Here is a 12,018-nt window from a genome sequence, read left to right as displayed (position 1 = left end):
AGCCTGGTATAAACAGCTGGCTCGAATGTTTTGTAGGTGTAAAGGGACAGAAGAATTATAGTTCCTTCATTCATATGCTGTGTAATCTTGGTGTATAAATACAGCCTTAGCATATGTGCATCTTTTTATTATCACCATTCACTTATACCGTTGGTACCTATTACGCTCTATATGGTTTTTATTCTCTATAATCCTTTTATTCTCTCTGTGACTTTGCAAATGTGCTCCATAATGCTTTGAAGATTAATCCCATAATTAAATGACATAGTTAAATAATGAAATTCCGGCTTGCTTGTACTGAAGTGGCACGTACAATCTTCAACCATTAAAGTACATCTAAAAGCATATTTTGCTTGAAGTAACAAAGTACGAGCTAATATTGTCAAAAGAAGGACCTACAGCTGCTGGTTCATGACATACCGGGTAAGCATGAACATCGTATCGTATATTATGCTTTGGCTGGAATATACTTCACTTAAGGCGTAACGTTTAATGCGTCTCTACTATTGTCATATGACAATAGAAACATCTTTCCTGTTTATTAAACAGAAAAGGCTTAATTTTACCAGTATACCAAGGTAACAACCCACAATTGATTGAAGAGGCAGTGATATATGCTGAATCAAAATCTAAATATCCTGCAGCACAAATTACTCCAGTTCCTATTTGATGCCTTGTCTGCCTATAGATAAGCAGGTCATAAGCTCATTCAAGTGGAGTGCTGTTTCTTCAGTTACCAATTTGTTCCGATAGCTGCCTTCGTTTGAGAAAGCTGTCCCACATCTCCTGCCATAACAAAGTCATCCCGCTGGCTGAACAATAATAGACTAAGCAATCCTGCCTGCTGCCAGAATTCAGCAAGGCACAGATGGAAGTTACAGTCATCAGATGTTCGAGCAGCAGAATACCCTGCTTCTAGTCATTTGTACGGAAGTGTTTCACCTGGGGGATTACTTTATCCACTTGATCTCTTCAGTTTTGGCTTGAAATGGAACCCTGGTGATGACTTTTTATGGTTAATGGTCCATCAGATATCACTAGGACTTCCTTTAACTTGCAACCATGGGGGGAAAAAATGACGTGTTAAGATCAAAATATGAATTCTGTCCTTTTTTTAGATAAAAAGCTGCATCTGATAGAGCATTATAGAAGTATTGAGCGAAATACTGTCTGTCCTGTGAGTAAAACCCTGAGGGTAGAACTGACTGAATCATAACAAATGTTTCACTAACTGCCAAAATACCCGTAGGAAGTATGACCTTCTTGGGTAACTGAGCCCATGTAATTTTGAATCAAGTCAGCGATAGCATGTGCATTACTTGAAAAAGGTTGAACAAAATACTGTAATGTACCAACCCTGTGCAGGCTATGTAGGGTAAGGGGGGACTTCAGGGAAACACGAGGGGAAAAAGGAAACAATGGAAAAGGCTTGATGGAAAGGGTTTTATTGAGTCTGAGGCCTTGAATGGAGAGGAGGGGGTCAAGAGAGGGTTTATAAGCTGTGGGAGGTAAAACTGGTGAATGACCTGAGGAATACAGGTCCTGCCCAAAAGTTCTTGGCCTCAATATGGCTTAGTGAGCCAACATGGGTGAGCTATTTCAGTAGGATGAACTGTTATCCATAGATATGTCTGTCTCTCTCTCTCTCATTCTCTGCCTGGAAGAAAGAACGCTCTTTTAGTTGCCCTAGATGATCTTTTTGCTTTCGGCAATCTCTGCTCTAAGGGAAGATAAAGAATCAAAAAGCAGTGCCTTTTCCATGGAACAGGTAGCAACAATCCTGTAATCTCTATTTGAAATCTGTCGGTAACTGGAAATAGGAATTTGATGGTCTTTCTCTTAGAGTTTAAGAAAAGGTGCTGGACTGCCAAGATTAACTCTTGATACTAGTGTTTGTCCTCCTGTGTTCCTTCTGAAATATATTTTCTGAAAGAATTCCTGTTACCGTAAGCTCAACTTTCTCACTTCCTAATTACTGCTCTTAGTGAGGTCAGGTTGTAGGTTGGCTTGTTATTTGGAAAGGGATAGAATTAGGATTTCTTAAAGGCTGTCAGAGGCTGAAAAGTATAGAAACAGTTCCAGCAGGGGTACATTTGACCAGAACAGTGCTAAAGTCTGTTCTTAAGGGTCAGCCCTTGTGATATCCCAGAGCAATGAGATTCTGTCAAAGCATAAGCCTTCTAGCAACTTACTTTAATAGCTATATACACGTATATATATTAATATATATACATATATATGCATCACTTTAATCTTTTCTTAATCTTTGTCCATCTTTAGAACAGGGTGTGAAGGGAAGAGGAGGGGCAGGTGGGGGGGCACCCTGTTCAATCCCAGAGTAATCCATGTTTTACGCAGAAAGAGGGTAGCAACAAAAGAACTTGTTTAAATGGAGAGTAGCAAAACCACATCTATTGAAGTACATTGTACTGAGGACAATTTTTAGAAGGTTCTGTGACCTTTGTAAATAATGGGTTCTTTGTTACTGAAAAGCCAGGTGCGTGTTCAGGTGACATGAAGTGAATCATCAGGACAACCTGCAGCAGATGAAGCAGCAGTCAATTCAGTGTGCTTTTTCCTTCTCTACTGTGTCAACACTAAACTTTCTGTTGTTTGTCATCTCTCTTGTGGTCACAGCTTCAAGGATGGTAGGAGCCATTCCTGCGTCCTGTAAACTGGCACAGCTGAGAAACCAAAGCTCCTGTCACTTAATCCATAGCGTACATATATACATGTATATTTATATGTACAAAGTGCCGGATTCTAAGGGAAGGGTTTATGTTAAGGATCCTCTAAAACACAATTTCAAAATTATTTATGTCTTTCATGTCTCTCTTAATTATGTACTTTAGAGATGAAGCAGTACATAATTTGCCAAAGTTTTGTTTCCTTAAAGCATTTGCATTTTAGATATTAAACGTGGAGCTCTTTTTATGCAGCCATTGCAGTATGTGCTCGTATCTTATTTTGAACACTAGCGCTGGATTTTAATTCTTCTCCTTTCCTGACAGCAGTACAAAATGCAGCTCTGAATTTATGCTGTTAACACAGAAAACTTGAGACTTAAATGACTGTTAGGGCTGGTGCAAAATTATCGGTGTGACAAGCGTGCAGTTGTGACTGCAGAGCGTAAATATTGCAAAAATGGTGGGTTTAAAGCATGTGCCTGAGGCTGGAAATAGAGCAATTAATTTTCTTAAAAATAGCTTCCTACCTAAAGATTGTGGTTGCACAAATAGCTCTGTAGCACGGAAATGAGAGGACGTGAGTAGGAGTGTTTGAATGTTAAAAATGTGCAGCCATTTTACTGCAAGTTATAAATGCCTTAGAGGGCAAGTTCGACAAAGTGACTCTTTGTACCGACATGAAGTAAGGAATGCTCAAACATGAGGAAGTGTTCAAACATTTATGATTTAATGGGACCTAACAATAAAAACGTCTGTATGAGTACTGAAACTTTTGTTTGTATGTATGTGTGCAAATAATTCCTATTGTAAATGTTTAGCATGCCTTAGGTTTTTTGTAGTACTGAAACGCATGTACCTTCCTTCGCATCAAGATACCCTGATTGCAAGTAAACAGTTGAATGATACTGCTACCACCGGTTTCAATCGTCCTGTCCTGGTGCAATCCCTAAATGATAACTGCCAGCTCTAATCCAACTCAGACTTTCCAAAAATAGGAACCAAATGTTTGTGTACTAATTAAAAAATGAAGAATGGATGGCCTTAAAGGAGAAAAGATAGATCGGGATGTGCAATTATTTATTTTATGTTTATTCACGGCTCTAACTTCTTTTTAAGTTGATCCAAAGGATTACTATTTTATGTCACGTAGTGCTATAAACCTGTTTTAAATTGCTGCTCAGGAAAGAAAGATTTGAATACCCTTAAACTGTGATACATGTTCAACTCTTAGAACAAAAAGCAAAAGCAACGTTCAAGATCCAGATAGAAACTGGCGAGCAGGTCGAGGGAGGTGATTCTGCCCCTCTGCTCTGCTCTGGTGAGACCCCACCTGGAGCACTGCGTCCAGCTCTGGAGCCCTCAGCACAAGAAAGACATGGACCTATTGGAGCGGGTCCAGAGGAGGGACATGAAAATGATCAGGGGGATGGAACCCCTCTGCTATGAAGAAAGGCTGAGAGAGTTGGGGTTGTTCAGCCTGGAGAAGAGAAGGCTCCGGGGAGACCTGATTGCAGCCTATCAGTACTTCAAGGGGGCTTATAAAAAAGATGGCGGCAAACTTTTTAGCAGGGCCTGTTGCGACAGGACAAGGGGGAATGGCTTTAAACTAAAGGGGGGTAGATTGGGACTAGATCTAAGGAAGAAATGTTTTACGCTGAGGGTGGTGAAGCACTGGCCCAGGTTGCCCAGAGAGGTGGTGGATGCCCCATCCCTGGAAACATTCCAGGTCAGGCTGGACGGGGCTCTGAGCAACCTGATCTAGTTGAGGATGTCCCTGCCCAGGGCAGGGGGGTTGGACTAGATGACCTTTAGAGGTCCCTTCCAACCCAAACTATTCTGTGATTCTATGAAACTAGGTACCTTACAGGCCAGGATACCTGCAGTGTAGCGCTAGAGGTGGCTTAGGGGAACGAGGGCTCCCGAGGTGGGACTCCAGCAGAGCCCTGCTCAGCCCAGGGAGCCTGGCTGGGAGCTGGTCTCACCCAAGGGGCTGTGGCTGAAGATATGCCTGGAGAGGGTGAGGGCAGGCGTTGGGTTAGAGGCAATATCTCCAAGCATGCGATGAATACCTGGGAAAGACGCCTGAGGCTGACCTTTGTGCCAGACCAGGGAGTGAGAGTGTAACAAGTGTTCCTGGTCCTGCTAGCTGTACAATGTCCTCAAGTGAAGAGCTGGTTGCAGCTGCAACAGGATTTGATGAGATAATGCTTCAGAAGTACCTTAGTGCCGGCATCTAAGCAGGAAAGGCAGCGACAATTGGAAGGAAATGTTGCTGAGCAAATTATAAAAACAAAAACAGTTGCTGCTATTTGGAGTATTTAGATTAGGTGCGACAGCAGTGCTCCTTTTTTTGTTTGTTTTCTTTTGATGTGCAAAAAAAGAATCTGGAAGAAGAGAGATTCTGTATTGTCAAAATCAGATCAGTTAAACTTAATTGCACCATAGGCCCATGAAACACTAGTGAAAAAAGGACAGTTTTGAATCGGACCATGAGAAGGGTTAGAAGGGCCACGTTAGTGTAGATCTAGCAGGCATAATATGTACAAATTAAAATACATAGCTGGCATATTTCTTTTCTCATCATTACAAACATTCTTCTTTGCATCTGGAAATTTTTTGCAGACTCTTATTTGAGAACCATTTCTGACTAACGTAAAGCTGGCTGCCAGAGTTTTAGTGCCTGCCAACCTGCTACAAAACTAAGGTAAGCACTAGACTTCAACCTTGTCATCATGGTGGTGGTGTAGCTGCTTAGATGCCAAAGTACATTTCTTTAGACTAGAGTCTCCTCAGTGTTTCTTTAATGTCAGTGAATTCTCAAGTGGCATAACATAGGTGATAAATGCATTTTTATTACAACACTAGCCTACTCTTGCAAAGTGTCTTTCAACATTTTAAAGCAGGATTAGAAACTCTCCAGGTTTCATTGAAAATACTATGCCTGAAAAGAAAATAATTTTAAATCTAAATCAGATATGAGAGTAATATAAGGAAGGAATAGTATCATAGAATCACAGAATCATTAAGGTTGGAAAAGACCTCTAAGATCATCGAGTCCAACCGTCAACCCAACACCACCACCCACTAAACCATGTCCCTAAGCGCCTCATCTACACGTCTTTTAAATACCTCCAGGGATGGGGACTCCACCACTTCCCTGGGCAGCCTGTTCCAATGTTTCACCACTCTTTCAGTAAAGACATTTTTCCTCATGTCCAATCTAAACCTCCCCTGGCGCAACTTGAGGCCGTTTCCTCTCGTCCTGTCGCTTGTTCCTTGGGAGAAGAGACCGACCCCCACCTCGCTACAACCTCCTTTCAGGGAGTTGTAGAGAGCGATGAGGTCTCCCCTCAGCCTCCTTTTCTCCAGGCTAAACAGTCCCAGTTCCCTCAGCTGATAATAGGAGGAGTTTAAGACCTGATCTACACCTAAATCTAACAAACACGTTAAAAATAAATTCAGGCTTGTCATTCAAGCCAGATTTTAGAAGGTAGACGCTATTGTATTTAGACTCTCTGTAACCAGATATGTGAGGGCAGCCTTTAAAGTGCTAGCTCCCCTGAGGTCACAGGGAATGACTTGGGGTCAATATTCTCCTCATAAACAGTATGAGAAGGCCTGACTTTTGGGTACTTGAGTGGCTCTGGCTTCATGTAGTGCCAAGATTTTTATTCCTTTTAGACTGTTTTAAGGAAAATCAGCTTCTCTGTCACTTTTCAAAACCTTGATCTTAGGCCACATTATTACTGAAACTGAGTTAGTAACTCAGCATGTCCTGCTTTTGCTAGTCAGGTCTCAAGGTATAAATCATTGCCATTTAGAAGTACGTGGAAATACTCATCTAGAAGATACTGCAGAAGTCCTCTATAATGACTATCTGTGGTAGACAGCCTTATGAAGTTCTAATAATATTTGGATTATTCAGCTCTGATAGTTTTTGAGCACTGGACTATAAATCAGTGAAATCATAAAAACTGACATTTTGATTACAGGGGAAAAATCCTGTGTGAAACTGAAAAGAAGCATCATCAGTTCTTTCACTTCTCTGCTGTAGATATGGGCATCTCTGTGGAATGTCTTCCACAGCAGCCCATAATTAGATATCCATTTTATATAATAGCTGATAAAATGACAGCTGGGAGCGGGGAAAAAACACTGGGAATTCCAGATGTGGTCTGAAGAGTATGAGCTGAGGTGAATATATTGCAGAAGAAGAATCTTTTCTGTTTGTATTTCAGATTTTGGATTTACTGCTAAGTTCAGCATCATGCAAATTGACGCTGACAGAGGCATGATTCAGAGTTGTTACAGTCCACGGAAATATTTTCCTTGCTTTTATTAGACTTTTGATCAGTCCTAAATGTAGAATTTGGATGGGCTTAAGCAATAGCTTGCAGTAACTTACACAGACATCGTTTCTGGTATTATCAAGTAGCCTGATTATGATATACATTTGGTCTCTATTATGCCATGAAGTAGGCATATTAGTTAATTAGCTATCAGCTGCAATTCCTTTGTTTGTACAATGTAATTGTTTACCATGAAAAAAAAATTTAGATTTATTTGTTTAGATGAATTATTTGAATTTACCTGAAATGAACTGGCATAGGGGAGAAATTTGAGATCATTCTACTAATTGCTTAGCCGGCTAATGGAAGGTTGAACTCCAAAATTACTTCTGCTTCAAACTTCTGCAAAGCAACAAAAATTACGGAGTAAGTAACTGAGTGCTCTCTCAGTCTCTAGTTTTCATTTTGTCTTTTTTCAATGAAGCTGCATTCAGAAAAGGTGAAATTTATTTGGTTTTTTTTTATTCAGTCTGTATTTATGTAGATGACATTCTGATGACATATCTAGCGTAATAATGCTGAATTTAGCATAATATGTGGCACCTATTAAATGTGTCTAAAATAATTCATAATTCTGGCCTCCTGTTTTACAGAAGATATGTTAATGTGCATCATCATCTCTTTACTGAGAGTTTACAATTCTGGACTTGGCTTACAGTGGTGTCATTCACACAAAGCAGCTTATCTGTGCGTTTCTACCTTTTTTCACGGTCGGGAAAATAAATGTATATTTGATAGATCCAGTCTGTATGGTTTTTGGCTGCTGATTACAAAACCCCAAGCTTAGTAAATTGGATTTTTGTGCAGTTCTGTTTGACCAAGCTCAGTGAATCCAGAGCAACTGTGAGCTCAGATGCAATTGGGCATTAGCTATAGCTAACAAGTAAAACAGCCAAAAGGGCTATCAAGAGACAGGGTTATAAGGGCTGAATTTTGCTTTCAAGGAGGAACTTTAATGGCTTAGCAGAAATACCCCCATAATTATCAGTTAAAGCCCTCGCCAAGCTCATCACCTTACACTCAAAGAATAAAGGCTTCCAAGCATGTTGGACACCTGCCCCGTTTCTGAAGTCCTCTTATTTTCAGGGGACGTCACAGACCCTTAGCTATGAGCAAGGGGAAATGCGTCTGGGAGTATTTACATACCAAGGCTCTTACAGTCTCATGTGGTGAAACCTTAGTGTACCGCTTTGGGTTTCCAAATTTTAGGTGAATTTTACAATTAACTTTTTTTTTTTTTTAAGGGCTTCTTTCTTAAAGGGGTTATTTAAGAGCTGTCCAGGAGCACTCATGCTGTGTATTAAAAAGCAGCAAATCAGAATGAAAAGTGCTAATCAACCCATCTTGATTTAATATAGCTACCTTACGGAGCACGAGCAGCTAAAGAGAGTCGACAGCTCTGACAGTAACTCTGTCATTAACCCTTCCAGACCAGACGACCGAGCAATGCTGCTGCATCCAACGCTGGGCACATCAGTCCCAGGAACCGAGCGCTCCTGGTGAGAGCTGCGCCGCTGCGGACCCACGCCAGGCTGTGGCCCTGCTCAGAATGGAAAGCCAGGCAAAGACAGCAGAAATAGAAAGGAAATGGGAGTAAAAAGGGATCCAGGTACAGAAAAATGTCTTTCTCCGATTTGTCTTACTGTTAACTACGTTCAACTATTCTTCATTAAAACGATGTTTAGTGCAGTCTCCCTCACCCTGCCGAGTATGGATAGAAGGTTTGTGAGCGTAGCTGATCTGAAGGCTGATAAAAGCTTCTGATTTCACGTGGTTATGTGATGAAAGGCTAGATGAACATGAGAGCACGATGCAAAATGTGAGTGGAATATTCCACAAGTAAGTGTTGTTCTATGGATCTTTCAGTTCCAGGTTACCTTATTTAAATGTGCTCTGGTCTGGTAGTGAATTAAATCTGTTCCTGGTGGAGTTGTTTCAGAAAGGTTTTGAAGAAGGATTCTTCATGCCTTTTTTTAAGGAAAATATGACGCTGTATAATATATAGCCCAGTTCAATATTTTACACTAAAGCTGGAAGCATCTATAAACATGTCAATTTTTTTTTCCCCATAATATCAACAAATAGGAAATGAAAGGCCAAAATAAGGGAAATTCTGTAGGCTTAAGAACTCTCTTCAATATAAGTTGTTGCTAATAATGAGGAATTCATTAGCTGTCTGGGAATGCTGAGCCCGCATCCTTACCAAGCATGCTCAAAATGACCTAAAGTTGAAGATTTCTATTCATTGTTAAGGCAATTAAAAATGCCTAGGTTGAAACTGAAAGGAGTTAATATGAAAAGTTAAAGCTGCCTGGACCCATTGGAAGCATCATTCTGACTCCTGTTAAAATCTGCAGAAATCTGATGTTTCTGGAGGGCTAAAGGAAAGAAATTTAACTTTAACTTCAGAGAAGGTCTGCGAATTTCCCACTACCAAGTTAAGAAAAAAAATGTAACTCTAATGCAAATGTATGCGTCATAAGAGATTGAGTGCTCATAAAATGAAGCTGCTTGCAAGAAAATAGTATTAAGGTGTTAAACCAGTGAAAAAAAAAAACAGTACAGACGAGAGGGCTGCTGAAGGTTGTGAAAGGTCACGTAATCCATCTCTGCCTGAAGAAAGGATAGAAGAATAGTGCCTTTAGAGCAAACCGTAAGGCATGCTGCCTTACATCTTCGCTGAAGCTAGTTAGGCAGAAAAACGTAAACCTGCGTGATTCAAGCAAGCAAGACTTTCCACCCCTTCCTCAGCTTTTTGACACTGATGGTGGCTTATTTGCTCATCCGTGCTAGCGGGCAGCTGAAGAGGACAACGTGGAAGGTAAGGGAGCCACAATATCTGGTCACAGACAAGTAGCCTTGTGCATCACCGCTGCAGCTTCAGTGGCAGAAGAGGAGACAGGTTTGCCCCTTCTGCCTGGCAAATCGGTCACTGCACTAGTCCTTCCCAAAAGAGTCTTCCGTCATTATGTACTCTACCTCAGTTCTTGCAAAACTTTTTATTATTGTCTCTGAATATTATCGGGGTCTTCTCCGGTTATTTCCTAATTTACTTTGCTACCAGATATCTAGAGTTTCTGTGTGGCTTTGCAGTGGCACTTGTGGTGGTTTCCCTGTAAGCAGCCTGGAGGGGATGGCAGAAATGTCTCTCAAATGCGCCACGCTTGCACACAATTCTTATCTTGCCATTGTCCTCTCGGGACAGGTATTTGGGTAATATATTTTTCTCTTGCTTTCCGTGTTTTCCTCTTTAGAAATGTCATTGACAAGAGCATCTAATGCCATTCTAGGCAAATATAAGGAGAAAGGAAATAAGTTTTTGCAGTTTTGTTCCTTGCAGAATTCCTGAGAGCAGCAGAGATGGTGAGGAGGATACTAAAGAAAGACAGGCAGACCGAGATAAAACAGCAGCCATCTTCCAGCCGGAGGAGCCTCCCAGCTTAGCTAGTAATACAGGCTAAAGTCACGACATGCTTCTAATAAGGCCAGTATTAACTCACCATAATTACTTTACCTTACGGTAATGCTAATCCGTCATCATGGCACTGCTATAAATAGAATATCATCACTTCACATTTTCCAATAAATTCAATACATTCTGAAATTAAGTAAGGTGGTAAAATTTGTTATTCCACACAGTAACACGTAGCAATTGCTATTTACCACAGAAACCCATCTTAATGAATGCAGTATTAGGGGTTAGTGCTGATTTTAATTTCAGAAGAGAGACTGAATTTTCTCCTGAAATGATAATGTATGCATTTCCAGCATATCTAGGTCAGTGCAGTTGTTTAGCGTATGTGGAAAATTGACTACTGTGGACATTATCCTACGATGAAAGAAGAAATCCACTGTGTAGCACCAAAGTCTTTTCGCTATTGTACCTCCTCCCATCAGGTACCTTGGCACAGCCTGGTTGGGCAAACTTGCACAGAAAGCAATGCCTCTTTTCCACTCCGATAATTTTACTAAGGCCAAAAGGAAGGCTTAAAAAGCCGTTACTCAGGCAATTATACGAATTTATTCAAGAAGGATATGAGTGCAAACATCTGAACTTTTTGAATATATTCAGTTCTGGAATTCCAGTTAAGGCCCATAAGGATCAAATCTTGTACTTTGCATTTGTAGTAAAAGATTAGGGTTTCCTTTTAGTTGTTACAGCCTGTGTCTTGTGGTTTTAAGAGCAATCTGCACATGTTTTACAAAGCTGTGAGACTAAAGTAATCGTTTGCCTTATTTGCGCTGTTTCGCTTCAACTCATTCTCTTCAGCTCCTCTGATCCAACTCATTGGATCGTGAAGCGTTGAGGATCTTCTTGGAAAAAATGGACTGTGTGGGCCAAAAAAGGACAATGTTCAATGACATTAGAAGAGCTTCACCCATTAGAAGAAGGGTGGCATAGTTCAGCCTTTTCTTAAAGGAAACAAGAGAGACATAAAAAGAGTAGCCTACCATTATAGGCAGAAGCCTTGTAAGGTAAACAAACATGTTATAAAAGTAGGGAAAAAAGGTCCATGTCCTCTTTGCAGGGTGAAATAAGGTCCTTGTTTCGATAGGAGAAGCTGGTGTAGCATAGGTAGTTAGTCACTTCCCTCGTACAGATACGTTTTGAAAGGTGTATCGGATTGAGATTGGGTTTGCAAGTGATTTGGGCACCTGCGGGGTTGCAGGTTTTGTTTTGTCCTCAGCTGAGAGGTGCAGCCAAGCTGTTGCATGGCTGGTGCTGATACACTGATGGCATCAACAACGGCAAATTAGCGTGTACAAGAAATACAATATTCCTCCAGGAAAAAACATTTCCCAGAGTTACTGCAGCTTCCTTGGAGATCTGACTGAAGTAATTCTCCAGGATCTTAGTAACACCAGTGCGACGTAAGGGCCATCTCAAAGGGTTTCTTGTTCCAGAACCCCTTTGATCCTGAACCCCCTAGATCTTTCAGAGAACTACAGAGCTGGAAACCCATTTAAACTTTTCATTTGGA

The sequence above is a fragment of the Aptenodytes forsteri genome, unplaced genomic scaffold (genome assembly GCF_000699145.1).
Source record: "Aptenodytes forsteri isolate BGI_AS27 unplaced genomic scaffold, ASM69914v1 Scaffold226, whole genome shotgun sequence".
Taxonomy (NCBI): domain Eukaryota; kingdom Metazoa; phylum Chordata; class Aves; order Sphenisciformes; family Spheniscidae; genus Aptenodytes; species Aptenodytes forsteri.
Note: the sequence above shows the minus strand (reverse complement) of the source record.